The 27934-nt window shown below is 38.3% G+C and overlaps 1 protein-coding gene across 4 annotated transcripts in view; it reads left to right on the top strand.

Annotated features, from left to right (window-relative positions):
• SLC25A21 (solute carrier family 25 member 21) overlaps nucleotides 1–27934 on the top strand; it is a 472035-nt gene that overhangs the window by 143226 nt on the left and 300875 nt on the right. The window lies entirely within an intron of this gene.

Genomic DNA, 27934 nt, shown 5'->3' with positions numbered 1-27934 from the left:
GATTCATTAGCTAATCTCCAAGAATCTGCCAGAGATGCACGGGCCTGGTAGGAATTTCTTTGGGGAAAGAGGTGTTGGTGGATGCCATTTTTTTATACTTACTTCACTTTGCTAGTGCCAGTAGGCTTACCTCATCCCCACACTCTCCTACAGCCCCACTGAAGCCAGTGGATTTGCCCTGTCCCCAGTTCCCCTGAATCCACATTGAAGCTGGCAGGTATATGCAGTCTACACAAGGGACGTCTTTTGAACACCTGGCTAGGCAGGCTTGTATTGGAGGCCTTGCGGGACTGAAACAACTGGAAAGACAGTCGTGGTAGACTACTAACCCCAAGGCACCACACAGAGAGTAGTAAGAAACACAACCCTAGTCTTCTTGTGAAAAAGGCCTATTTACTTGTCCCGGAGCTTCAGTCTAAAGGCAGGCCTTAGGTTTACCACACATTCAGAGGCTATGGAGGAGCTCTCAGGGAATGTAGGCTGGGGGATGCCAGCTTTGCATTCCCCTTTGGCCTCACTCCAGCTCAGTGGTACTTCCCCAAAAGGAACTTATAAACTTTTCTGGAGCCCTGATATTGGCAGATATCACCAAGGAACACCTCCAAATTGCCTGGTCTACAGGTTAGCAGGGATTATGACTATGGTCTTACAGGACTGTTTATATTTGCATACTTTAAAAGCTGCTGTTTAAAGGTCCAGCTTCAAAACAGCCTGAAACTAGGTGCCGACTGAAATCCCTCCCTTACGAACACTGACAGGGCTTGGCATGACCTCAACAACTTGAACCTATCAAGAATAAATCAAGAATAAATCAAGCTGCTTAGACAATCACAAAAGTTCCAGTGACAACTAAGAACTATGGCAAATTTGAACAATAAGTTTTATCTTCTACACAAGACCACCCCTTCAAGACTGGGAGAAGTAGCTGTTTCACCTAATACATAGAAACAAACACAGAAAAGCAAAATGAGGAAACAGTAGAATATGTCCCAAATGAAAGAGTGAGGTAAAACCCCAGGAAACAAAAATGTAATGAAACAGAGACAAGTAATTTACCTGATAAAAAGTTCAAAAATAATGGTCATAAAGATGCTCGCTGAACTAGAAGAATGGACGAGGACAGTGAGAACTTCAACAAAGAAATAGAAAATATAGAATTGTACCAAATAGAAGTCACTGAACTGAAGAGTACAATGACGGAACTGAAAATACACTAGAGGGGTCCAACAGCAGACTGGATGAAGCAGAAAAATGGATCAGTGTCCTGGAAGACAGGGTGGAACTCACCAAAACAGAACAGCAAAAAGAAAAAAAGAATTTTAAAAAATGAATATAGCTAACAGGACATCAAGTATTTTAAGATCTGAGAAGGAGAAGAAAGAAAGAAGAAGAAAGAGGCAGAAAACTTATTTGAAGAAATAATGGCTGAGAACTTCCCAAAGGTTGGGATGGAAGCAGACATCCAGGTCCAGGAAACTCAGAGAGTTCCAAATAAGATGAACCAAAGAGATCTACAGCAAGATACATTATAATTAAAATGTCAAAAGTTAAAGAGAAAGAGAAAATATTTAAAAGCAGCAAGAGAAAAACAACTTGTTACATATAAGGAAACTCCCATAAGACTTTCAGCTGATTTTTCAGTAGGATCTTTGCAGGTCAGAAAGGAGTGGCAAGACATTAAAAGTGGTAAAAGGGAAAACAAACAAACAAAACACTTCCAACCAGGAATACTTTAACTAGCAAGGCTATCATTTATAATTGAAGGAGATGTAAAGACTTTCCAGATAAGAAGAATTGAGAGTTCATCACCACTAAACCAGCCATCCAGTACATATTAAAAGGACTTCTTTAAACTGAAAAGAAAAGGCACTAACTAGCAATAAAAAAACAAAACAAAACATGAAAATAAAAATCTCACTGGAAAAAGCAAACATATAGTAAAGGTAATAGATTAGCCATTTATAAAGCTAGTATGAAGATTCAGAAACAAAATTAGTAAAATTAACTATAACAATAATAAGTTAAAGGATATAGAAAATTAAAAGATGTAAAATATGACACCAAAAACATAAAACATGGGTGGGAAGGAGGGGATAAAAATGTAGTTATGTGTTCTTCATAACTATATGTAGTTATGTAGAATGTGTTCAAATGTAAGCTGCTATCAACTTAAACTACTGTATAAAGAGACTAATATATGTGTACCTTATGGTAATCACAAAATAAAAACCTATAGTCGATACACATAAGATAATAGGAAAAGAATCTAAACATAACACTAAAGAAAGTCATCAAAACACAAGGGAAGAGAGCAAGAGAAGAAGAAAGGTACAGAGGAGAACTACAAAAACAAGCAAAAAACAGTTAATAAAATGCCGATAAGTACACACCTATTGATAATTACTTTAAATGTAAATGGACTAAATTTTCCAATCAAAAGACAGAGTGGCTGAATGGATTAAAAAAAAAAAAAAGACCCATCTATATGCTGTCTACAAGAGACTCACTTCAGATCTAAGGACACACAAAGAATAAAAATGAAGGGATAGAAGAAATTCCATGTAAATGCAAATGAAAAGGAAGCTGGTGTATCTGTACTTGTATCAGACAAAATAGGCTTTATAACAAAAACTAAGAAAAGACAAAGAAGGGCATTACATAATGATAAGGGGCTCAATCCAACAAAAGTATATAACATTTGTAAATATTTGTGTACCTCACATAGGCATACCTAAATATACAAGCAAATGTTAACAGACCTAAAGGGAGAAATTAACAGCAATATAGTAATGGACTCTAATACCCCACTTCCACCAATAGATAGATCATTGAGACAGAAAATCAATAAGAAGTCTTGGCCTTAAATGATACATCATGCCAAATGGACTTAATAGATATATACAGAATATTCCATTCAAAAGCAGCAGAATACACATCTCAAGTGCACAAGGAACATTCTTCCAGATAGATCACAGGTTAGGCCATAAAACAAGTCTCTGTAAACCTTAGAAGACTGAAATAATACCAATTATTTTTTCCAACAACAATGGCATGAAATTAGAAATCAATTACAGTGAACTGGAAAAATCACAAATATGTGGAGATTAAACAATATGCTACTGACAAACCAGTGGGTCAACAAGATATCAAAGGGAAAATCAAAAAATACTTTGAGACAAATAAAAATACAACGTTCTGTGGGGCGCCTGGTTGGCTCAGTCATTAAGCCTCTGCCTTTGGCTCAGGGCGTGATCCCAGGGTCCTGGGATTGAGCTCCGCATTGGGCTCCCTACTCTGCTAGGAGCCTGCTTCTTTCTCTCCCACTCCCCCTGTTTGTGTTCCCTCTCTCACTGGCTGTCTCTCTCTCTGTGTGTCAAATAAATAAAAATATTTTTAAAAAAATCTGAGGCCCCATTCCAGCCCCAGATATTAAAAAATAATTAATTAATTAGTTAATTAATTAAATAAAATACAACATTCCAAAATTTATAAAGGACGCAACAAAAGCAGTTTTAAGAGGGAAAACATAGCAACACAGTTCTACCTCAAGACCTCAAGAAACAAGAAGAATATCAAACAATCTAACTTTATACCTAAGGAAACTAGAAGAAGAAGAAAGCCCAAAGCTAGTTGAAGGAAAAAAGTAATAAGTATCAAAGTGGAAATAAACAAAATAGAGACAAAAAACAATAGAAATGATCCATGAAACTAAGAGCTGATTCTTTGAAAATATAAAAAAAAAAATGAGAAACTTCTAACTAGACTCACCAAGAAAAAAAGAGAGAGGGCTCAGATAAACAAAGTCAGAAATTAAAGAAGAAGTTACAATTGATACCACAGAAATATAAAGGATCATGAGACTACTATGAACAATTATATGCCAACAAATTGAACAACCTAGGAGACATGAATAAATTTCTAGAAACATATAATCTTCTAAGACTGAATCATAAAGAAACAGAAAATCTAAATAGACTATTGCTAGTAAGGAGATTGAATCAGAATTAAAAAATTTCCCAACAAACAAAAATGTAGGACAAGATGGCTTCGCTGATGAATTGAAAGATTTAATACCTGTCCTTCTCAAACTCTTCCAAAAAACTGAAGAGAAGGGAACATTTCCGGGGCGCCTGGGTGGCACAGTGGTTAAGCGTCTGCCTTCGGCTCAGGGCGTGATCCTGGCATTATGGGATCGAGCCCCACATCAGGCTCTTCCGCTGTGAGCCTGCTTCTTCCTCTCCCACTCCCCCTGCTTGTGTTCCCTCTCTCGCTGGCTGTCTCTATCTCTGTCAAATAAATAAATAAAATCTTTAAAAAAAAAAAGATCTGACAACATAAAACTCCTAGAAGACATAGGCATTCAGCTCCTTGACATTTGTCTTGTGATTGAATTTCTAGATCCAACTCCAAAAGCAAAGGCAACAAAAGCAAAAATAAATAGTGGGACTACATAAAACTAAAAACCTAAAAAGCTTCTGCACAAAAAAGGAAAGCATCAACAAAATGAAAAGGCAACCAGGGCACCTGGCTGGCTTATTCAGTGGAGCATGTGACTCTTGATCCTGGGGATACGAGTTCAAGCCCTACGTTAGGTATAGATTACTTAAAATCTTTTAAAAAATGAAAAGGCAACCTACTAAATGGAAGATTTTCATGAATGATATATCTGATAAGGGGTTAATATATAAAATATATAAAGAACTTATATAAGTCAACACCAAAACCCCCCAAATAATCCAATTTAAAAATGGGCAGAAAACCTGTATAGGCATTTTTCCAAGGAAGACATCAGATGGCAAACACACATGAAAAAGTGCTCAACATCACTAATCATCAGGGAAACGCAAATCAAAACTACATTTAGATAACACCTTACACCTGCCAGAATGGCTAGAATCAAAAAGACAAGAAATAACAAGTGTTGTAGAGGATGTGGAGAAAGGGAACACTTGTACACTGTCAGTGGGAATGTAAATTGGTTCTGCCACTATGGAAAATAATATGGAGACTCCTCAAAAAGTTAAAAATAGAACTACGTATAATCCAGCACTCGCACATCTGAGTATCTATCCAAAGAAAATTAGAATACTAATTCAAAAAGGTATATGCACCTCCATGTTTATTGCAGCATGATTTACAATAGCCAAGTATAGAGATAATCTAAGTGTTCATGGATGAATGGATAAAGAATTTGTGAGATATATAATTGTATGTATATAAAGGGTAATAAAATATATAAAAATACGTTGGATATATTTTTGTTTATATTCTATATATATGTACATATGTTTGTATATATTCTCTCTATATAGATATAGAATACTACTTAGCCATAAAAAAAGAAGAAAATCTTGCCATTTGCAACAACATGGGTGGACCTTGAGGTATTATGCTAAGTGAAATAAGTCTAATAAGTCAGAGAAAGATAATGCTGAATGATTTCACTTATATACGGAATCCAAAAACAACAACAAAGGAACAAACAAAACTCATAGATAAGAGAACAGATTGGTGGTTATGAGGGAAGGGGTTTGGGGGTGGGCAAAATGGTTAATGTGAGTCAGTTGTATGGTGATGGATGGTTATTTAGACTTATGGTGATGGCCACTTTGTAGTGTGTACAAAAATTGAATTATGTGGTATACAGGAAACTAGTATAATGTTATATACCAATTTTACCCCAATAATAATATTAATAATAATAATAAATCAGTGGCAGAGGAAGTGCCTTTATACTGCTGTGGTTTCAGTTGCTGCAGGAGATTATGTGAGCTTTGGGCACCACATCCTCCATTCCAATGGCTGGACACCTCCCCTCTCAACCTCCTTTGTCACGTTCTGTAGGGTCGGAGCAGCATCAAGACTCTCTATCTAACCTGTAAACTTTTTTAACAGATCTGAATAAAGATAGTTAAGGCAAATATCAAGAATTTGGTTCAGTAATTCAGCAGAATAAACTCTTGTTTTGGAGCAAAGAATACATGCAGTAATATTTGGAACAATGAGAAGCCTGGCAAATTGGTTTCATAGTATCTTCCAGTTAGGCTGCTTTCATAGCCTAATCTTTCAGTTTTAGGCTATCTGAAAATCTGTACAATCCTTTCGGCCTGATGGTTTACTTGAGGGTGGTTTGTGACAAATTAAAATAATCAGGAGTAAATGCAGAATCTTTGAGATGTTAAAGGTTTTATTTATTTTTAAGATGATGTAAATTGAATTTGGAATATTTTTAAATGTGCCTCTCATATTTCTTTTGTTGAAAAGATGAATGATTATATACATGAATTAACTATCAATAATTTCTTCCCTTTAAGTGTGCCAGTAAAATCAAGATAGAATAACTTATTTTTTTAACTGAGAAATAGATTTCTTGGGCAAGTTATGCTGAGTGGCCTGAAAGTTCTGGCTTTTTAATGCCAAAATAAGTTCCAGGCCATGAGAGGTAACTTTCAGCCAAGGCTGTTGCATGAGTAGTTTCTGGCAGTGCTACATGTAGTCTGGCCAAGGTAACGTAATGGCCAATTCTTTGAGTAATAATGTGTCATCTCATGAGAGAGACCCTCTACAACAGATAATTCATACTGGCAATTTGGCAACTAATGTCCTTATTTCTCAGTAAGTTTTTGTTTCTATTAATCTATCTTCTTAATCTCCAAATCACTCTCTGGTGTCTTCACATAGTAAGTGATAAAACTACTTGGCCTTAGTTGCCATTGTAAAAAAAAAAAAAAGTTAAAAAATTGATTGGTTTCAGGATTATGCCATTTCTTTGTTTCAGGAAATTGTAAGGGCTCCAATTTGGGTAGGATGAATAGTAGCCTTAACAAGTGTTACTGGAAGAAATGACAAATTAAAAAGTACTTAATTTAGAATTCCCTTTCATGAGGAATACTATGTTTATTATATTTCTGTGATTCTAAATCTCCATCACTTGTGAGTTCTGACGCCAATTTAGTATTGCCCATTTTTTAAAGGGAAACTACCATAAAAAAAAAAAAAATATATATATATATATATATATATATATATATATATACATATATATATACACATACACACACACATTCTTTGTAAAATAATCCTGATTTTGGAAATGTTAAAATGTGAGGGGAAATAGGAAGTAACAAAATTAAGGAAATAATTTTGTCTGAGGCTTGTCTGGGATTATGGAGCAGTGTTTTAGGAAATTAAGATTGATAAACTTGAACAATATGGAATTTTCCAGGCCTTCTTGTTTTTCCCAGCCAGTATAGTAAATTGTTGAATAGCTGTGCTAGCGGTTCTCTTCTTGTCAGGCAGTCCTGGTTTTGTACAATTTTAGTAAATCTTTTCATGGGGACCTTTTTAGCAAGTTGCTTAATAAATACATGAATGTATATACTATTATACACATACAAAATATTTTAAGATTGGGGTATACTTGGAGGTAAAGAGAAAAACTGGGCTATTATACTTCAAGATAAAATGCCGAAATGCAATTTTTTAAAAAGATTTTATTTATTTATTTGACAGAGAGAGGGAGAGAGAGAACACAAGCAGGGGGAATGGCAGGCAGAGTGAGAGGGAGAAGCAGGCTCCCCACAGAGCAGGGGGAGCCTGACGTGGGGCTCAATCCCAGGACCCTGAAACTGTGACCTGAGCTGAAGGCAGTTGCTTAAGCAACTGAGTCACCCAGGCGCCCCAACTGAAATGCAATTTTTATTGAACATTTTAAAAAGCTATAAAAAATAAGAGAAAGAGGCCAATGACTACTCTTTATCATTAATGAGATATATCAATAATGGGAAAAGCCCACACTTCCCAAATGTGGTGCTATTTATCATTCATATATTTAAACATAAGCATGTTTGTTTAAACAATTTACAGTGTATTTCATGTGATGGTGTTTTTTTTTTTAATTAAATATCTTTAGAATAGTTGGTGGGCTGAAGCCAAGAACACAATCAATTTACCATTGCCTAGCAAATTTTTTTGGAAAACTGGGTTGTTATTTACTCAACAAGTAGATAATTGGCTTTAGTTTTTAAGAAAAAAAAATATTCTAGAGATACAATGACCATATGCTGTGTTTTATTTTGCTAAGTTGCATTCTATCTTTGTTTTATGCTATAGTTCTTTTCATTTTGTGTGTAATGTGCTTTAATTCCACATGCACTGATTTTGTATGTATAGCTTTAAAAGTCTTAACTTTGAATCACAGCATGTGTGTGTGTGTGTGGGTATGAAAGGTATACAATATATTGATTCATAAGGGAATGTAAACTGCAAAATATACATAAAACAAATCTAATCCATAAGTGCAGTATTTAAAAACTAAAATGTATGATAACTAGGTAAGTGAACTCAATTCTTAACAGATGCTGTATTATGTTTCATAGTTTGTAACAAACCTTGTTTTTTCAAACTTTTGTGTATCATTATACTATCCAATCATGGCTATTTAATAAAGCATAATGGATGGATATTGACTTAGTACTTAGAGAATAAATAAGAGAAACCAAACAAGATACCACATTGGCTACAGATGGGAACTAAGAACCAAAAACAAGAGGTTAATTTTGAAGATCTGGCTGAGCTTCCTGTGGAACTCAGTCCAAATGAGATTGAATCTGAAGACTTGCTTCTCTGAACTTCGCTGCCCCCAGAATGCTTTTCGTCATGATGTGTGTGTGTGTGTGTGTGTGTGTGTGTGTGTGTGTGTGTGTACACGGACACAGGAGGTGCAGATATGCAGACAGCTACTTAGATGGAATAATTTGGAAGATTAACTTTCTGGAAAGCAGTATCCTTAGGAGATTTGGTGATTTCAGAAAATGCGTCACCGGGAGCTCTGCCTCTCATTGAATGGCTGATCTAGACCCAGAGCAGGGATTTCAAGAGTTGGGTATGGATCCTAATGAACTCCTTGGCTTTCCTCCTGTTCTTATTCCTTTTTTCAGAAGGAGGGCCTAAAAGGTGTCTTAAAATGAAGAAGCAATATAGTGTAACACTTAATGAGATTGGACCTTGGAATCTGCAAACTTGGTTTGAGTCCTGGCTCTGCCCACACCAGTTTCTCCCCAGCAGGTGCCTCCAACTAATGAGCTATTTAGTGGGCTCTAAGGGGTGGGAGGGAGGATGTGACCTCCTAGGGACTCTGCAGCTGGTCCGTCTTCTGGAGGAGCCTTTAGCAGACTAATAGCTGCTCATGCCAGAGGAGAGAGGTGGTCAGAGAACGGCTGAAACAATTCTGGAGTTTGTTTTTCTCAAAGGTGTTTACCTGATCATTAGCCATTTGGTGGCACAGAAAATGTTCAATCCATCCATCTTCCTGTCTAGTGGCTTTTTCAGTTACCCCGTGAATTACACATTTTCACTGACTTAACACATAACATTGGCCCAGGTGCCCTCAAATGCAGCACTAACATGAAATACATGTGTTGACTCTGCAGCCATTTTTATTTCTGTCTGAGGTTTCAGGTCAGTAGATAAAACACTCTTGACATCTTTAATACCCTTTATAGGACCTTTTATAAATAATAGTTGTCAGTTGATAGTTTTTTTTTTCCCCCAAGCATTGATGAGATTTCAAAATAGAATTTGGTGGGTGGCTGCCAGTTGTTTCTGGAAAATAAAGACAAGCTATTTACTTATTTTAGCATCAAATGCCTCTTTTATTATTTTGCCATTTTAAAAATGTTGTCTTAATGCCCCATAGAACATGTGGCACCAATGAGCTAATCATAGTCAAAGAAAACATTGATTCAAGGAGTGGTTTGCAGCAATACTCTGCATTGGCATTATGCTTACAGAAGGAGAGATTGTTAAGGCTTAAATTGGGTGCGTTCTCAGAGTGGTTGGCCTTGGGTGAGGGGACGCACAAAGCTAAGAAACATGTGCCCTGGGTGTCAGGACAATGAAGAGAACCATAGCATTTGAAGGGAGGGTTTTATTAAAAATATACATTAGGTGCCTATCTTAATTTTACAGTTCGACGAATTTTTACCAACTGCATATGCCTACCGGTCTAGAGCTCACAGCAAGAAGCAGACATTACGAAAACCTCAGAAGTCCCCCCTTATATCTCCTAGTTATTACACCCCCTAAGAAACCACTGTCCTGACTTCTAACATCACAGATTAGTTTTTCTGTTTTTGAAGTTTATTTAGACGCAGTCACAGAATATGTGCACTTTTGTATCTGGCTTCTTTGCTCAACATTGTTTCTATGAATTCATCCATGTTGTTTCGTGCATTTGTGATTTGTTCATTGTAACTGCTGTTTAAGAATAAGAATGTTCAGCTTTAGTAGATACTGCCAGTTTTTCATCATATGTTACCTTTTAAAAATGCAAGTCAATCAGGGCCCCTGGGTGGCTCAGTGGGTTAAGCAGCTGCCTGCCTTCAGCACAGGTCATGATGCCAGGATCCTGGGATCAAGCCCCGTTTTAGGCTCCCTGCTCAGCGGGGAGCATGCTTCTCCCTCCCTCTTTGCCCCTCCCCCTGCTTGTGCTCTCTCTTTCTCAAATAAGTAAAATCTTTTTAAAAATGCAAGTAGGGCACCAGGGTAGCTCAGTTGGTTAAGCAGCTGCCTTCAGCTCAGGTCAAGATCCTAGCATCCTGCGATCAAGCTGGCATTGGGCTCTTCTTCTCCCTCTCTTTCTGCCTGCCACTCCCCCTGCTTATGCTCTTCCTTCTTTCTGTCAAATAAATAAATAAAATCTTTAAAAAAATAAATAATAAAAATTTATAAAAATGCAAGTAATCAAAGAAGCTCTGTTGCTATACCATGGTTTCTGAACTGTAAACTCAACGGAAAGACTGCATCAGGATCATGGACTAGCCCTTATTCTAGTAAGGACACACGGTTGTATATAGCTATAACACTATAGTTCTAACACTGTTATGTACAGTTTTCAGTTGTTTTACCTGAGCGTTACTGTATTTTAGCTAACTGCTCTCATTTTTCTTGCTTTTTAATCATGTTTGTACCCTCACCACCAATCACTGTGCTGTAGATACTCCTATTAACCCCATTTTACAGGTGAGGTACAGAGAAGTAACTTGATCAAAGTTATATAATAGGAAGTAGAGAAGAATGTGTGCGCCTCCTTCACATGTAAGTCATGCAAGATCTTTAAAAGTCTGACAAGGACACAATCTTGAAGACCAGACTTCTATGCAGAGAAAGCCCATAGGGCTGGTAGAGCCCTTAATAATTCCACAGAAGATAAAACATTTAGATAGTTTACATTAAAATATCTGAGATGAACTTTCTACCTTACAGTATTTACCAATGCTAAATTCATAGAATCCTCAAAATGAGCATAGTAGAGAGACATGATTAAGAATAAAGGCTCTAGGGGCGCCTGGGTGGCATAGCGGTTAAGCGTCTGCCTTCGGCTCAGGGCGTGATCCTGGCGTTATGGGATCGAGCCCCACATCAGGCTCTTCTGCTATGAGCCTGCTTCTTCCTCTCCCACTCCCCCTGCTTGTGTTCCCTCTCTTGCTGGCTGTCTCTATCTCTGTCAAAAGAATAAATAAAATCTTTAAAAAAAAATAAAAAATAAAATAATAAAAAAAAAAAAGAATAAAGGCCCTAGAACTGGAATGTCTGCATTTAAATCCCCAACACTCCACCCAGAATCTAGTTCTCTGCAGAAAGCACATCAGACCCTGTACTTTGCTTTTTGATGGGGTCTTGCACTAAGCATGTTTTGTCTATGTCCCTCTGCTTGGTTGGGAACTCACTGAGGGGCTAGCGCCAGGTCATTTGTAATCCCTTACAGTGCCGAGTGCTATGCCTTGATCATAAATATCAAAAGTATTTTAAGAATAATGAAATACATACATTTTACATCACTTACTATTTATACTGCATCTACTTTCCAAAGAACCAGAAACAACTTGCAAGGAGAAAAAAATGCAAAATATGGTATTTACATGTTTTGGGGCAATGGAGATAAACAGATCACAACATTTAAGTAATGGCTTTGACTAAAATTTCTTGCAGTCTAATGCAAACTGGGAAATGTTTTGAGTAAAATGATTTCTATTTTCTGAGAAAAAATAAATATGTATCTTGGATTTATTTATTTATATGTCTGCCTTCCCCTCTAGACAGGGAAGCTCTTTGTGAGTAGGGAATGTATCTTATTTAAATTTGTATCCCCAAAGCCAATCACATGCTTAACATGTGGGCACATGAATGAATGAATGAATGAATGAATGAATGAATGAACGAACGAACAAACGAAGAAAAAGAGGAAGAAAGGAAAAGAGAAAATACATTTCTAGGAACTGTCATGAAAACAAAACTATTAGAATGACTTCTATATATCTGCCATAGCAACGTAAACAGAATATAGAGCACAGAAGTGCAGACCAGAATTGGCCGCTTGGGTTTAAAACCGGAGTCCTTTACTTGCTTCATGTATGCCCTTGAGCAAATTACTTCTCTGGGTATCAATTTCTTCATCTATAAAGTAAGTTAGTAATACTAACTGCCTCTTAATGATTATATGAAATAATATATTTAAAGGTCCTAGCGTTTGGGGCACCTGGGTGGCTCAGTCATTAAGTGTCTGCCTTCGGCTCAGGGCGTGATCCCAGGGTCCTGGGATTGAGCCCCACATCAGGCTCCCTGCTCCGCTGGGAGCCTGCTTCTTCCTTTCCCACTCCCCCTGCCTGTGTTCCCTCTCTTGGTGGCTGTCTCTCTCTCTGTCAAATAAATAAATAAAATCTTTAAAAATAAATAAAAATAAAAATAAAAATAAATGTCCTAGCGTTTAATAAGCATTTGACACACAGTAATTCATTCATTTAGCACATTTTTTTTTAATTCAGGGGTTACAACATGACAGGTACTGTTCTAAAATTGCTAAATGCTAAAGCTACACAATTTAGCAAAACAAAGTCCCTATTATTATGGAGCTTGTGTTCTAGTGGAGTATAGAGACAGAAAACAAATAGCTATCTATAAAGTGGCAAGTGCTAGGGGGGAAAAGAGGTGAAAGGAATCATGGTGGTGAGTCCGCTCTTTTACATGGCGTGGTAGCCTCTGAGAGAGACCTGAGGGAAAGTGGGTGTGAAGTATGGCTGTCCTGGAGGAAAGAGCCCAGGGTGGAGAAGCATTGTGTGTCAAGGCCTGCAGTGTGGAGTGTGCTGGATGTAGCCATGGATAGCAAGGAGCCAGGAGAGAGGGGGGGGACAGAGGGAAGTTGAGAGGCTGGAGCAAGAGTGGGGTCTAGCTCATGGTCCTGTGAGGACTTCTGAGTTTGATGGGAAGCCAGTGAGGATTTTGGGCACGGTTGTAATAGAACCTGATTTGTCATCATAAAGGATAATTCTGCCTGCTCTGTGAAGAAGAAATGGGAGCAGGGTGTGAGATACAACAGGGAGAACAATTGGGAGGCTATTGAAATAGGCCAATTAAGAGCTGATAGTAGCTTAGACTAGGATGATATCGTTGGAGATGGGAAGAAGAGATCAAAATTGGGATACATATAAATGTAGACTTGATTCCGTTTACTACTCAATTGGATGAGGGTGAGACAGAAAGAGGAGTGCAGGTAAACTCTAAGACTTTTAGCCCAAGGAACTAGGTCAACTGGAATTGTCATTAAGATAGAAAGGTGGGGGGAACCTCGCTGGTTCAGTCAGAAGAGCATGCAACTCTTGATCTTGGAGTTGTGAGTTTGAGCCCCATGTTGGGTGTAGAGATTACTTAGTAAAAACTTTTTAAAAAAGATGGAAGAGATGAAGAAGATTTTCTCTGGGTGGTGAGGGTGGGTAGAGAGTTTATCAAAGATTCTGACTTGAATATAAGGTTCTTTTATCCATTTACTGTTTATCGATCTCCTGTGTGGCAGACACTGTTCTAGACTCTTGGGGTAAATCAGTGGGGGCAAAATGACAGTCTCTGCCCTTTAGAAGTTTAAATGAGGGAGGATAATGAAGAATACATAAGTATTATAAATACATAAGTAAACTTGCTGTTACTGCCTTGCTCCCCTTGTGAGCTCTCAAATAATCTGCTTCTAAAGGTGTTGGACCACAGTCTTTTCAGTTATCTCAGATGATACTTTCATTTTGCATCTTTTTCCTCAGCCCTGTTCAGATGAAATAGACTCTTTGTCATACAGTTCCCACCAAATGCTAACTCTGTGCAGTGTTTATATCTGAATTCTCCATAATGAAATACACCTGTGCATACTTATTCAGACTTAGTGTTGCCTAGGTATTTATGGAGGCCTGGTGGTCTAGTTTAGGGACACCAGCTCCTCTCTGCTTAAGTTCTTTCAAGTGGATAACTTATTCCAGAATCATCTTGTCATAATTTTTCTATCTCATATTTGTATTTCTCTGCCCATACTCAAAACCTGTCCAGCTGCTTGCTCACCTTAGTACACATTGGTGCAATATTTTCCAGTGCATTCCATATTACTCCAGATCCAAGAAACAGACCATGAAAAAAGTGTTCTGTGATCAAAGAAGAAAAGCCACATTCTATATACCCTACTTGGAAACTCACATTGTACATGACTACTTTAAAGTCTTGGAGAAGTCTCACAGTAAGAAACTTGTTTGAAGCTGTTCGCTCAGCATGTCCAAGACTTACTTTACCATAAAACAGAAATTTGCCAGCATTCCACAGAACTGGTGTTTCAGAGTTCACACTTGGGGAAAATGCTGGGTGGACCAACAGCATCATTGGCACAATCCAGATAAATGGGGTCCAGTGTAGAAGATGGTTTTGTTTGTGTGAGCTTAGGCAAGGCAGTTAACCTCTCTATTTCTTAGTTTTTTCATTTGTAAAATGGGGATAATAACAGGCTCCCTTAAGTTTGCTTTAGGCTTCACTCAGTGTTTCTAAATGCATAAAACATGAATAAAATCACTTTATACAAGTTTAAATAATATAGTTTTTAAATCTTACTTTATGTCTCTTTAATCAAGCATTTAATTTCCATCTCATGCATATTCTAAAGTAATATTATTTATGTGCATAGTAATTTATTGCCAGGTTAAGTTTCTTCTCACCAGTGGTTTAATTTGTACTTGTTATCCATAGTTCAGTGTAAATGACCTCCTATAGGAAGTCACCCTCAGTTTGGCCTCCTCTCTTCCCACTTACTCTTTTGGTGACTCATGGAGAAAGTCTGCCTCTCCTTTGGTACATAGCTCTGCAAAAGCAAGACCACGTCTTCAGTGCCTGGCACGTAGCAGAGGTTCAGTTAATATGGAGCTGAATCCTAAATTGTTCAATTTCTATGAATTACATCATCCTGTTTTCAATTTTGGTACCCACAAAACTGGGGGAAGGGAACTCTCGTTCCTTCATCTTGAGTGTGTTTATCATCAGGGTTCCCACAACGTAATCCTTCACTGACTTTGCTTTGGTTCTAGTTCTGAGAACAAATTGTCCTGTGGTTCAGAGCACTGCCTGCTTTCCTACTGGGATTTGGGCTGTTTCTTCCCTTTTTATTCCTTCCTTATCCCATAGTGAAGTTAATCACTAATCGGTAGAAGTAGGAACAACTCGAAGGCTTCCTTCTTTCTCTTTTCTTTTGAGTTAATTGCTCCTTATTTTGAACATCTTTATTTTGCCTTCATTTCATATACTCTGTCTGTACTTATCACCACATTTCTATTTGAAGGCACTTTAAGGAGACAGAGCCCGTAGCCTTGTTATTTACCTGTAGGTCTTAAGAAAATTCTGACTTCCTGGCTGACTAATTTCTGAGACCACTCTCCATCTTCATCCTACTGTTCTCTCCTTTATTCCTTCAACTAACTGTTTTGGTTTCATTGCTTATAAGTTCTCCATAAGGCCATTTCCTCATATAACCTATGGGAACTTGAGAGGAAACATTCAAACGGTATAAAGGAGAAAAAAGAGGATGCAGCATAGCTAATGTGACTAATCAACAACTTCTGTTTGCTGCTCACAACAATATATTATTACCTCCTATTTTGCAGATGAGGAAACAGAGTCGCAAACGCGTTAAATAAGCTAGAAAGTAAAGAATTCAGGCTTTGAAACCTGGACATCTGGCTTCAGAGGCCCCTTTTTAAACCACTATATTATATATTACCAAATGCAGTAGGAAATCCTTAATATCTGATGCTGAGCCTCTGTGAGGACCTGATCAAGGCTGGCTAGCATGACTCAATACTATGATCAAGCGAAGCACAGAGAACTAAGATGATGAAGATTTGGTAGACCATGAGATGACAGTTAGCCAAACAAGAATTCTAGATACAAAGATTCTGTTGTTAATGAAGACATTGATCAGGAGAAGACACGGGGATGTGATATACTGAGAAGGCAGGAGGAGTGGAAGCCAACTATGGTAATGACAGAGTAGTCGGAGAGGTAGTATGTAGAATGTTTAAAAACTATGAAGATCTGGGGGCCCCTGGTCTCAGTTGGTTAAGCATCTGGCTCTTGATGTCCGCTCAGGTCATGATCTCAAGGTCATGAGATGGAGCCCCACATCAGGCTCCATGCCTGCTTAAGATTCTCTCTATCCCTCTGCCCACCACTCCCCTCCCACCTGTGCCCACGTGAGCTCTTAAAAAACAAAACAAAAACCTTTGGAGACCTGGGCTAGAAACAAGGGTCTGCTCATTTTAGATGACTTTGTACATGGCTTACCTACAGTAATGCTCAAAATGCAGTAGTTGCCTATTCCAAGATCTGAATAACATGTTGACTCTATAGCATATACTGCTTTCTTAAAGATTTTTCCAAATACTTAGAGTCTCTATACAGTTTTCTGATAAACTCAGCAAGTTTTGGGACAGGTTCATCAGTGAATAAATCATCTTAGTTCCCAATGAGGAGGAAAGAGGTTTGGTCCAATTTGCAGTGGCCAGCATGGACCCTACAAAAAAATTAAATGTCCTATGTTTCTGTAAGTATTCCTATCCTAGGCAATGCTAAGCAGTCTCAAAATCTGATTTTCAAGACTTACTCTTTCTGCAGGCTTCAACTCAACAAATAGGAGTTGGTTTTGTTTTTTTTTTTTAATAATACTGTATATATGGTTCGGGTTTACATTTGGCCTGAGAGGTATGGTTTTGTTTTGTTTTACTCAAAGAGACATAGGAGTTCTCTCCATATCTAGACCTCTGTGATAACAAATTACTTGGATAAAGAGAAAAACCAGAAGCAGATTTCAAAATTCACATTGGACTTATGATGTAGGGGCCATCATTATACCCCTACTTGTGGCTTCAAATTATAAAAAGGAAATGGACTTGAAGGAAAACCTGTTATACAATAACAAAATTGGATTAAGAGCAGGAACAATTAGATGGTTACCCAGGACACCAACACTTTACACCCAAGGTCACCTCTATGGAGGAGTTGCTTAGGTGGGCCCGCAAGAGGTATATACCATAATAGCAGTAGGACTTCCATTGACAGTGGGTCCTGTTACCTGTAGGCCTTCTGGTGTACAAATGGGGATTGGGTGGTCCTCCTCCCCCTAGTCTCTTCCTCTCCCCCAGTGCTTAGTTCACATCAGGGTTAGGTAAATATTTAAACAACATCAGTTTGTCATGAGTTCAAGCCCCACATTGGGTGGTAGAGCTTAATTTTAAAAAAAGAAAAAAAGACTAAAGAACATCAGTTTGAAGGGACCAAATTATTATCCTGGGACCTGGGAAATCCAATATTCTGTGCACCATCTAAGGGAATATATTAAATGAATGAATGTTGATCTGTTAATTTGATAATGCAAAAATGTGAAAATCTAACAAGTTGACTCTTTATGATGATCTTCCTTGCTCAGACAACGAAATAGGATGAATAGTCTAGAGACTTATGTTCCAGTCCAGAGCTTATCCTTAAAGAACTCTGGGTACTTGGGCTAGTCGTGTGAATATTCCATCAACTGCATTTTTTATTTCAGTTCCTTTGTCTTACCTATAATGCCTTAACAAATCTTAATGATGGGAGTACTAAGCAAATGTGTTGTTTTGGAAAATCCTGAAAAGACAGACACTTCCAGGTAGAATATATATGGAGGAAGAATATATAACAATGTTATAAAAATTCACAGCCTTGACTAGAGTACATTTTTCATGAATCCAAAGCATTTTATTGCTGAAGGGGATCTCAGAGACTATGTAGGATCCACTTTGCTTAGAACACTGAGGCCTAGAGAGTTGCTAAAGGTCACAGAGCTTTGCACTTATATTTAACATTGCCAAATGTTTGGAAACCACCTTCTCAAAAAAATGATTGCACCTGGAATTGCAAACAGAAACAGAAGGAGAGAACTGTAGTCCTTTCCCCCAAGTAGCCCTTTGGTTGTTTCCAGCTCCTTTTCTTTAAATGTGAAATGAAGGAATGCATTTATGAGTTTTGCTGCCTAATTTGGCTTTGGTGTTTATTTCAAATGAAATGTCAAAATCTCAGTTATAATTCTCATTACATTTTCTCCCCAATGAATTTGGCTCAAAAAACCACACTACTTCTTAAACATTATGTATTATTATAGAAAACGGAAACCTCAAAACTGAATAGAAAACTAGCGTGAAAGGGCGCCTGGGTGACTCAGTTGGTTAAGTGTCTGCTTTCAGCTCAGGTCATGATCCCAGCATCCTGAAATTGAGTCCCGGGTCGGGCGGCCTGCTTAATGGGGAGCCTACTTCTCCCTCTGCCTGCCACTTCCCCTGTTAGTGCTCGAACACCCGCTCTCCCTCATTCTCTCTCTGTGTCAAATAAATAAATAAAATCTTAAAAAAAAAAAAACCCGAAAACTAGCTTGAATCAATAAAATTAATTTTAAAACCATTTAAGAGGCTTGGGAAGTCAAGGTGAAACTGACAACCACTCCTTGATCATAGCCAGGTTTGATACCAAAGGAGTTAATCTGGAGGGAAAGTGGCAGAATGTTCTCTTAGTGTCCTCCCAGCAGATAGCAAAGGAGGGTTAGATATGCAAGGATTTTACTAAAAGATACCAGTGCCAGCCGCATGGGGGAGCTACCTGAGGAGGTGTACAGGACCCTGCATTTAGAACAGGTACTTGTTGTAATGCCCTCCTATCCCAGGCTTAGAATTCATAATGATTTTTGAACAGAGGGCCCCATGCTTTTATTTTGTACTCAAATTATGTAGCTGGTCCTGGAGGAAATGCCTGTGCTAGAAAATGGGGGAGGGGTCAGGAAAGGTAGAATAGCTGTGTCTGACCCCTGTGCAAATCAGACCCTGAGTGAAGGCAAGAGGAAGGGAAGGTGAGATGGAAGTATCCTAGACTCCAGTGCAATTGAAGGAATGCTCAGCAAGGCCATCACAGGATGGAGTCCTTACCAAACTGGTTAAGTCAGAGGAGCTCGGGGTCTCCCAGGACCCTGGCTGCCTCGGCATTGCTGCTGGCTCGGTTGTTGGCTGGGAGCAGCTGTGGGAGGCATGGTCTCTGCACAAACACCAAAGGGAGTTCAGAGCAGCAGCTGGAGCCCTAGGTCATTTATATTCCCTGTAGTTGGAGGTCTGCAAGATGCGATCTCAGGACTCCACATAACATTCCCTGTTACCCCTACTTCTGCCTGAGGCCTCTGGGAGATGCAAAAATTAGCATCCGTATCTGCACTATTTTCCTATTGCTGCCCTAACAAATTGCCACAAACTTGGTGATTTAAAACAACACAATTTTTTTTCTTACATTTCTGTAGATCAGAAGTCCATCATGGGTCTCATTGGGCCAAACTCCAGGTGTTGGCAGGGCGTCTTTCTTTCTGGTAGCTCTAGGGAAGAGTGTTTCCTTACCTTCTGTTTCACCTTCTGGAGGCCTCCTGCATTCCTTGGCTCGCGGCCTCATTCCTCTTTCTTCAAAAGCAGTGATATTGCATCTCTCTGGGCCTTTATTCTGTACTCAGGACTTCCTCTGGTCACAGTTGCAAAGTGTTCTCTGATTTTAAGGATCCATGTGATTAGATCGGGCCCACCTGCATGATCCAGGATATGCATGATCCAGGATACTATTCCCATCTCAAGGTCTTTCACTTCATTATATCTGCAAAAATTGTTTTTTTTTTCATGTAAAGAAATATATTCAGACTTCAGGGGTTAGGATGGAACCTCTTGGGGAGCTATTCTTTTGCCTACCACACTATTTTTCCCTTTAAACTAGTTTTTCTTCACAAATTTCTCTCTCTCCCTCTTTTTTTTTTTTTTTTTTTTGCAAGGGGTGTTTTGATTTTGTGGAGAGTTAGGTAATGAAAAAGGTGTCATTCTGTGACTGAATGAACTACTGTAGTGCTCTGTTTCACCTCAAACTAATGGTGGGATTCTTAAAGGACAAATTACAAATCCATTAACTGGGCAGGTGTACGTGTTTGTAAACTTTCATTCCAAAGCAGCTGTTCACAACCTTAGACTTATATCAGAATCACTTAGGGGTGTTATAAAGTCCTGATACCCAGGTACACAACATACAGTTTAAATCAGAATCTCTGGGGCCATAGATGGCCTTAAAAACTTCCAGGTAATTCCAGTACTTAGCCAGGGTTATGATGTTTTACAAGCCTTAAATTGTGTGACATATTCTTAACTTGGGCAATGACAAGTGAAGAGCCTTTAAGGTTAGACTTTTCCATAGTAGGTGGTCTTTGTATTGAATAACTTTGACTTGTAAGATCTTAATAGATTGATGAAAAGCAGATAGTTTCATTTATCACAGGCAACCCATGACCTGTATTCAAAGCACCAACAATTTATTTGCATTTTTAAAATAATAGGGGATAAATGATCTTGTTCATGTTTTCTGCCAGAGCCTATTTATGATTATAAAAACTTGAAAAGCATTAATATTATAGGCCTCAAAACCAAAATAACCAACGAACCAATCAGATATTAAAAGTGCACAAAATAGGGACTTCTGGATGGCTCAGTTGGTTAAGCGTCTGACTTTGGCTCAGGTCATGATCTCACGGTCCTGAGATCCAGCCCCAAGTCGGGCTCAGTGTTCAGCGGGGAGTGTGCTTCTCCCTCTCCCTCTGCCTCTCCTCCCTGCTTGTTCTCTCTCTCCCTCTCTCAAATAAATAAATAAAATCTTTAAAAAATGTACAAAATAGAAAACTCACAAATGGAAGACTTAAAATAAACATACATATATATATATATATATATATATATGTATATATATAATCCACAATTATAATTAAGAAACTGTGGGATATTTTACCTTTTCTAATGTTAAATATGCATTATCCTAAAATTTGCCAGCCAGTATTACTTAAAACTGGATAAAATAGCACCACTTCAACAGGCTGGGAAGAATAAGGAGACAACATAAAAGTAATTTCAAAAGAAGATTTTGGCCAGACATGCAAGGGTCTCATTTCAGAACAACTTGAGGAGCCATTTGACCCAGCATCAGGGGAAACAGAAAGAGAATGTCAGTCATTTGCTTATTTAACTATTTTTAAAGACATAATTAGTTCTATTGAATTATTGCAGCAGAGGAAGGATGGAAATACGAGAACTAGTGCAAAGTAGGAGGGGAAATAAAGGCAGTGGGAACTCAACTTGAAAATTTCAAAAGCTAAATAATGTTGAAAACAAGGACCACATTGGTTTAACATCTTGTTTCCTTTTGTTTATTGCTGGGCGTTAGAAGGTTCGTGGGCCCGTGTACAGAAGTGATATTGGTAGGTTCAATGTTCCCGCCTTTCACTGATCCTGGTGCTGCTGAGGGCAGATCTAGACAGATGGTTGGTAGAGCTGGTCTCTATGTTTGTTCTCAGATGATGGGTTCACCTACTACCTCAGGCTCCCAATCTGCCTATTGTAAAATGGATTTAGTCCCCCTCTAGAGTATGTAAAAAAGCTGCTTAGAGAGAGAACAGCAGGAATGAGTCGAACTGCAGACAGAATACTGAGACTTACTTGTCTTACTTGTCCTCTCCAGTGAATGGTCACATGAAGAAACAAAATCCATTTTCCAGACATTTTATTTAATACACTGCACAAGCTTTCAAGTCCCTAAATAAGGACCAGTGAAGGGGAAATGTCTGATTACTTATTCTCCCCATTCTGGCAAAGAAATTGTTTTCTCTCCTTTTCTCTACTCTTTGTTCTTGCCCTCCTCTCCTGAAGGAATCAAACAGCACAGAATGCAGAATCTTTGGGACCACCTTTAAGATAGAATACATGTTTTTAAAAGACTTCTTTCCAGGGGCGCCTGGGTGGCTCAGTCGTTAAGCGTCTGCCTTCGGCTCAGGGCGTGATCCTGGCGTTCTGGGATCAAGCCCCACGTCAGGCTCCTCTGCTGGGAGCCTGCTTCTTCCTCTCCCACTCCCCCTGCTTGTGTTCCCTCTCTTGCTGGCTGTCTCTCTCTCTGTCAAATAAATAAATAAAATCTTAAAAAAAAAAAAAAAGAATTGAGAATGTCTATTTAAAAAAAAAAAAAAGACTTCTTTCCATACTGTGAAGCAGATAACATAACATGATTTTAAGAATGACATCTTCCCCACTCCCATTGTCTAGCCACTCAGGCTTAAGTTATTATCAGCCATCATTTGGGGTATACCTGAGCCTAATCAGTTATTAGGAAGTGAAGTGGTTTTTGTTGTTGGGTTGGTTTTTTGGGAGGGTGTAGATAACTTCTTATGTTTGAGGTTATTAATATTGTGTGTGCTTCATTCATCATTATGTGTAAACAAACAAAAAGAAAAAAAGAGAAAGAAGAAAGAAAGAAAGAAAGAAAAAGAAAGAAAGAAAAAGCTCTTCCCTTTACAACACAATGCAAAAACTCTCAACTCCTTCCGGTAAATGGGATGTTTTCCTTGCAGACTGATTTTGTTGTTGTTGCAATTCTCATTGAGTGTAGTCGTTTTCTGGGTTTATGATAAACTTAGGTGAAAGATTGTCAAGTGGCTGCATTTGGGGGATTAACGAGGTGTTCCTCTCCCTCCTTATAAATTTACCCAGAAATACCCAAGTTTTCTGGGGGTGTTTTTCCATGCAGAGGACTGAATTAGTCCCACATTAGTTAACATTTAAGATAATAATAACAATAAAATTTATTGTCTGGAAATGAAAATATCAATCCCTCATACCCAATTTGTCTGTTGTGCTTTGGTACAACCTCAATCAAAATTGAGTTAATCAGGAGTGACCTCATAGGGTCACTAACTCTAAAATTAATTCTGGTTTTAATGATATATGCCTCTAATTTATACCTAAAAAGTGTGGACCACCTGTGTTGTTGACTGGTTGTGATCATCTGAGACCTAAGGGATTTGTATCAAGAAAAAATCCAGACACACAGGATACATGTTTCTTTAAAGTGATGCTATAAAAATTATTTTCTCGATTAAATCTGTTACTCATTTTTTATTTTGTAAAGCCATAAAACTCATGGCTTTGAAATGATTGAATATATGTTTGTGATTTGTTTTCACTAGTCTCTCTCCTTACTCCCCTTCTCCAGTGACACCATTCATGTAGCATAACCACAAGTCTTTTAAAGCACATCTCGTAGACAGGGCTACATTTGGTACCAGCCTGTAGCTTACAGTGATACAATTTTATAGAAAATAGCAGTATTAATTAGATATATGCTGGTGAGCTAGAAGTAAATGTTTATGATTATTGTCTAAAGCCAAACAGGAAAATGTAAAAGCAATAATAAATATGTTCTCTCTCATTCCAATATACCAGCTTAGGCAAATTTTTGGCTGGAAAAGCATAAGTGAGTAATTAGATAATTGCTGCCTTGATTGAGCTTAATAGGAAACATTTCAATTAGGCTAAAACTACACAGAAAGGAAGTGGGTTTTTTACAAAGGGAAACATTCCTTGTCATGCAACTGTCAGCTTGTGCCCACACTAAGAGATGGGATTAAGTGGATCTCTGCAAAGGAAACAAAAAAGAAATGATTGCAGTAATTAGACCTATACTTAAACATTGTGTCTTCTGATAGAATTTCTTGATGATTCTAGCCTCGATAACGCAGCCCCTATAAATGTCTTGCCTGTAACAAATTACTGCCTTAAATCTATGGCAAAACAAGTTCCTGGAAAAAAAAAGTTATGATTTTCTTATACTACAAAAACTAACATTCTAGAACTGCAGGCCTCTTCATGAAGCCACCTGCATGCTAGCAAATAATCAGAAAAGCCATTTGGGGCTAGTTTGCATGGTTAATAGTTTCTCCTTAGCATACCTTGAGTGTATGTATCCAGTTCCTGACTCAGAGCTGGAGCCAGATGTAAAAATGCTCCTTTCAGAGAATAAATGTCCAAAGAACAGTGCTATTCTTAATGTCCTGAGAGCTGAGATAGTGACCTGTCAACATAGGGGTTTTATCCATTGGAAGGGCACATGGTTCCACCCACGGGTAGTTAAATTCATGGGAATGATGTAATATAGATGCCATTTCATGCCCCCCCCCAGCAAGTTGCAAATTGCCCAGCCCTAGGCCTCACACATATAGACACTTAGTAAATCATTAGTGTTGTTTTACTATTGCTTTATGTGAAAAAGAGAATAGCTTGAGCTCTTGCCAAGTGAGAAATGAAGAAGCCACTGATAAGTGGAGAAGCCACCAAATTACAATACCACCTCCGTAGAAATATAATATGTCACCCAAATCATGTAAGAATCTTGTCAAGACAAACATAGGTCCCATTTAAGGTATGCTACGGCACTGATGCTACTGAAACAGCCCAAAAAGCAGTTGATTCCTTTTGTCTTTCTGACATCCTTCTCTGGGTGTCCTGCTGTACAGGGGAAGCAGTGTGAACAGCCCAGGTTAAGAGGCAGCAGCATTGGCAAGATCCTTGACTTTCCTGTATTGTGTAGAGGTTAAGAGCATGGGCTTTAGAATCAGTTAAGCCTGATTTAAAATTTGGGCTCTGTTACTATCTATGCGACCTCTGACAAGTTACTTAACTTTTTCAAACCTCGGTTTCTTCATCTGTAAAATAGGAAAGGTAATATTACCACCCCCCCAGGGTTGTTGTAAAGAATTAATGATGTAATGCTGGTTAGATCTTAGCACAATTAAGCACTCAAATGTTCATTACTACTAGGGTACTAGTTCTCATAATAGAGCACAGTGCTTAAGACGTGTTTTTTGAACTCAGAGGTGCAAAGGGTTTGCTTCTCCATTCTCTTTTCCAACCAGCACCCCAAATTCAAAAGTTCTGAAGAGGTGTCAGGGCCACCTCTGGTCTGCTTCACTCTGCCAGAATGTAAAGCTAGTGTGAAGTTTGAGGAGACAAAACTGAGATGAATTGAAACCTTGCATCAAGGGGTCCCCATTAACAGCCCTCCCACTTCTGGTCAGTGTTACCCAGCAGTCACACAGATGGGCGATCTCTTATTGTGGTCCATGGCTTTGTACAAAAAGCAGCACTCCTTGCTCATCCCCAGGTGACACAGTCGGGTGTATGATGTTCTTTCAGTGCTAATGACTAAAAATGCTGCTTTTGACTATTTACATTATTAGGATTTTAACACAAAACAGGCTTCAGTTGTTGTTAACTTTTTAGGGGCCGTTTGAAGGGAAAACTGGAAGCCGTTGAATAGAATGATTTGCACTGATTTGTTTCCCAGCACATCAGGGTAGGAACTCCAAGCCTATGACCATAAAGTTAAAGAGCTTGGGAGATGGCTGGGTTTAGGTTCTTAAAATCAGATTGTGACAAATCAATACTTTGTCGTTTGTAGAGTAGACTTGGTAGTGAAAGTTTCTTTGGGAGATAAATTTATTTCGTGTACCCCATACAGAATTATTTCCAGTTGTTTTTTCAGGCTCCTCAAAATCAACCATGGTAGTTAAATGAGAAAGAGTTTCAGGCTCATTTAGTGGGTAAAACCTGAGTTTGTTTTTCTGCCTTAGGGGAGGTGGTCTACTAAATGAGGAAGTGGAAGAGGACCCGTAGATCAGTTCTGTGGAGAAAGCTGGCGGCAGTGCTTTTGGGGGCGGGGAGTTCTATAGCTTGACAGGCCTTTGCTTTTCATGATGAGCTGATAGAGATTTCCACATGCCCTGTCCCCATGTGTCCTTCGACTGTTTAGGACCAATTTTCCTATGGGGAAATGCCAACCTGCAATCTCAGATGGCAGACTCCACTTTTGTGGCAAGACTTAGGTGTTGTATGCCTAAAGGACAGAGAAATGCTTGTCTTTTCTATTAAACTCTTTCTTGTGTGCTTTTGCATTCAGAAATGTGGCCTTTCCCTAGGAACCCTTTTTACCGAGAGTTCTGCTTTATGACAGCAGCTTGACTTGCTGCCAGAGAAGCTGGAAATGAAGGAAGTTTAAGATAAATATCAATGGTGATTTTTTTTTTCTTGGTCACTCTCTCTCTCTGTCTCTCTCTTTTTTTTTTTTTTTTTTTTTTACAGAAAAGTCATATGCTCATATCCTAACTTGTCCCAATAGAGGGTCAATTACAACCAGTTGGCTGTAAATCCAATCCAAGAAAAACACTGAGAGAAGGAACTGTAGCAATAGATATTGAGGGTCTCTAGAATCACTATAAATGTTAAGAACGTGTCAGCTGTGAACTCAGGGCCTTTAAGCGATATTTTAGGACCCAGTGCTTCCCAACATGGCCCCCAGAGAATAAAAATTAGCCAGGCATTTTTGTATAGTTAGAGTTTTGGTTTGTTTTGTTTTTTTAAAGAAATCTTTTAAAGTTAAAGCAAAGTCATAGTTAAAATTTCATGAATAACATGATATAAAAAGTTCATTAGCAGGCTGTCATAGTCAAAAAAAAAAGTAGGTTTGGTTAAGTCCTTTTCCCACCCAAGATTTTAAGACCATTATACCTCCACTATTATGTGCCTAAGCACCTTTTAACATTCACACCCTTCCCTCTGATATCTAAAGAAGTGGTATATATTAAGAGAGGGATGTTCACAAAGTACCTTACAATAATAATAATTACATTTTAGGAATCTAAAAGAATTTTGGAGGTGGCAAACCTTGGAGAACCTTTTTGACATCTACACCTTGACCATTATATATCTAAACGGTTTTAAAAACCAAGAAACAAGAGGATTGGATGTGCTGAGGAGAGCAAAGATTCTATATTGCCTCAACAGTTGCTCCCTTCCTGCGGCAAAGAAAATGGCAAAGCAAGCATTTTTTTGGCCCTTCATCCAGGTGAGAACTGAAATCCGATTTCTTCATCCTGCATATACTTACAATATGAAATATGATCATTTAGAAACAAGAGCAGTAAGGACCCCTTACCACATGGCAGTAATTTCTTTCAAAAAATTGATTTTTGCATTTTATGAGATGTTTGTCTTCTATCTAATAAGCTTCTTGAAGGCATTCTGGCAATGTGCTAGAATTCTAGGTTTTCATCCTGTTATTACCAAACTATGTGATATTTAGCAAGTAATTAAACCTCTGTAGGCCTTGGTTCCTAATCTATAAATCAAGGTTGTTTAATTAAAGGTTTAGATGACCATTTCCAGCTCTTACATTCCAGAATCTATGAACCACGTTATCCATTAAACCTCAACCTTGGCAGTGAATCAGAATCAGCTAGAGAGCTTTAAAAATTACAGATACCTTGGCCCCATCCCACAGAGGTTCCAAGTCAGTATATCCAATTCCACTCAGCTTCTGAGTGAAGCTTTTAAAAGTTTTTTTAAACTAGATGCATAACCAGAGGTGAGATTGCAATAAACAGTTAACTCCTTGCTGGGTACTTCTGTGTTCCTAGATCGAGGAGCCTGGTCTAATCAGTTAAAACATGATAAAGTGTATCTTATGAAACCTTCCCATTTTGGCTTCTATATCCTGGACGCCAGTCCTTTGGCAGCCCCATTCTTTCATGCTGCCGCATTACAAACATGTAAGCATCCGATATATCAGCTCACCTGTCAGATAAATGGTGTAAAGGTGCACGAGCTAACTAACTGTAACCTGTGAATACTGTGACCTATGAAGGAAGCAGATCCTGTTTTATCTA

This window comes from Ursus americanus, chromosome 35 (genome assembly GCF_024610735.1).
Source record: "Ursus americanus isolate L20-20 chromosome 35, mUrsAme1.1.p, whole genome shotgun sequence".
In the NCBI taxonomy this organism is placed as follows: Eukaryota; Metazoa; Chordata; class Mammalia; order Carnivora; family Ursidae; genus Ursus; species Ursus americanus.
Note: the sequence above shows the minus strand (reverse complement) of the source record. Positions and strands in the feature narration are given on the sequence as shown.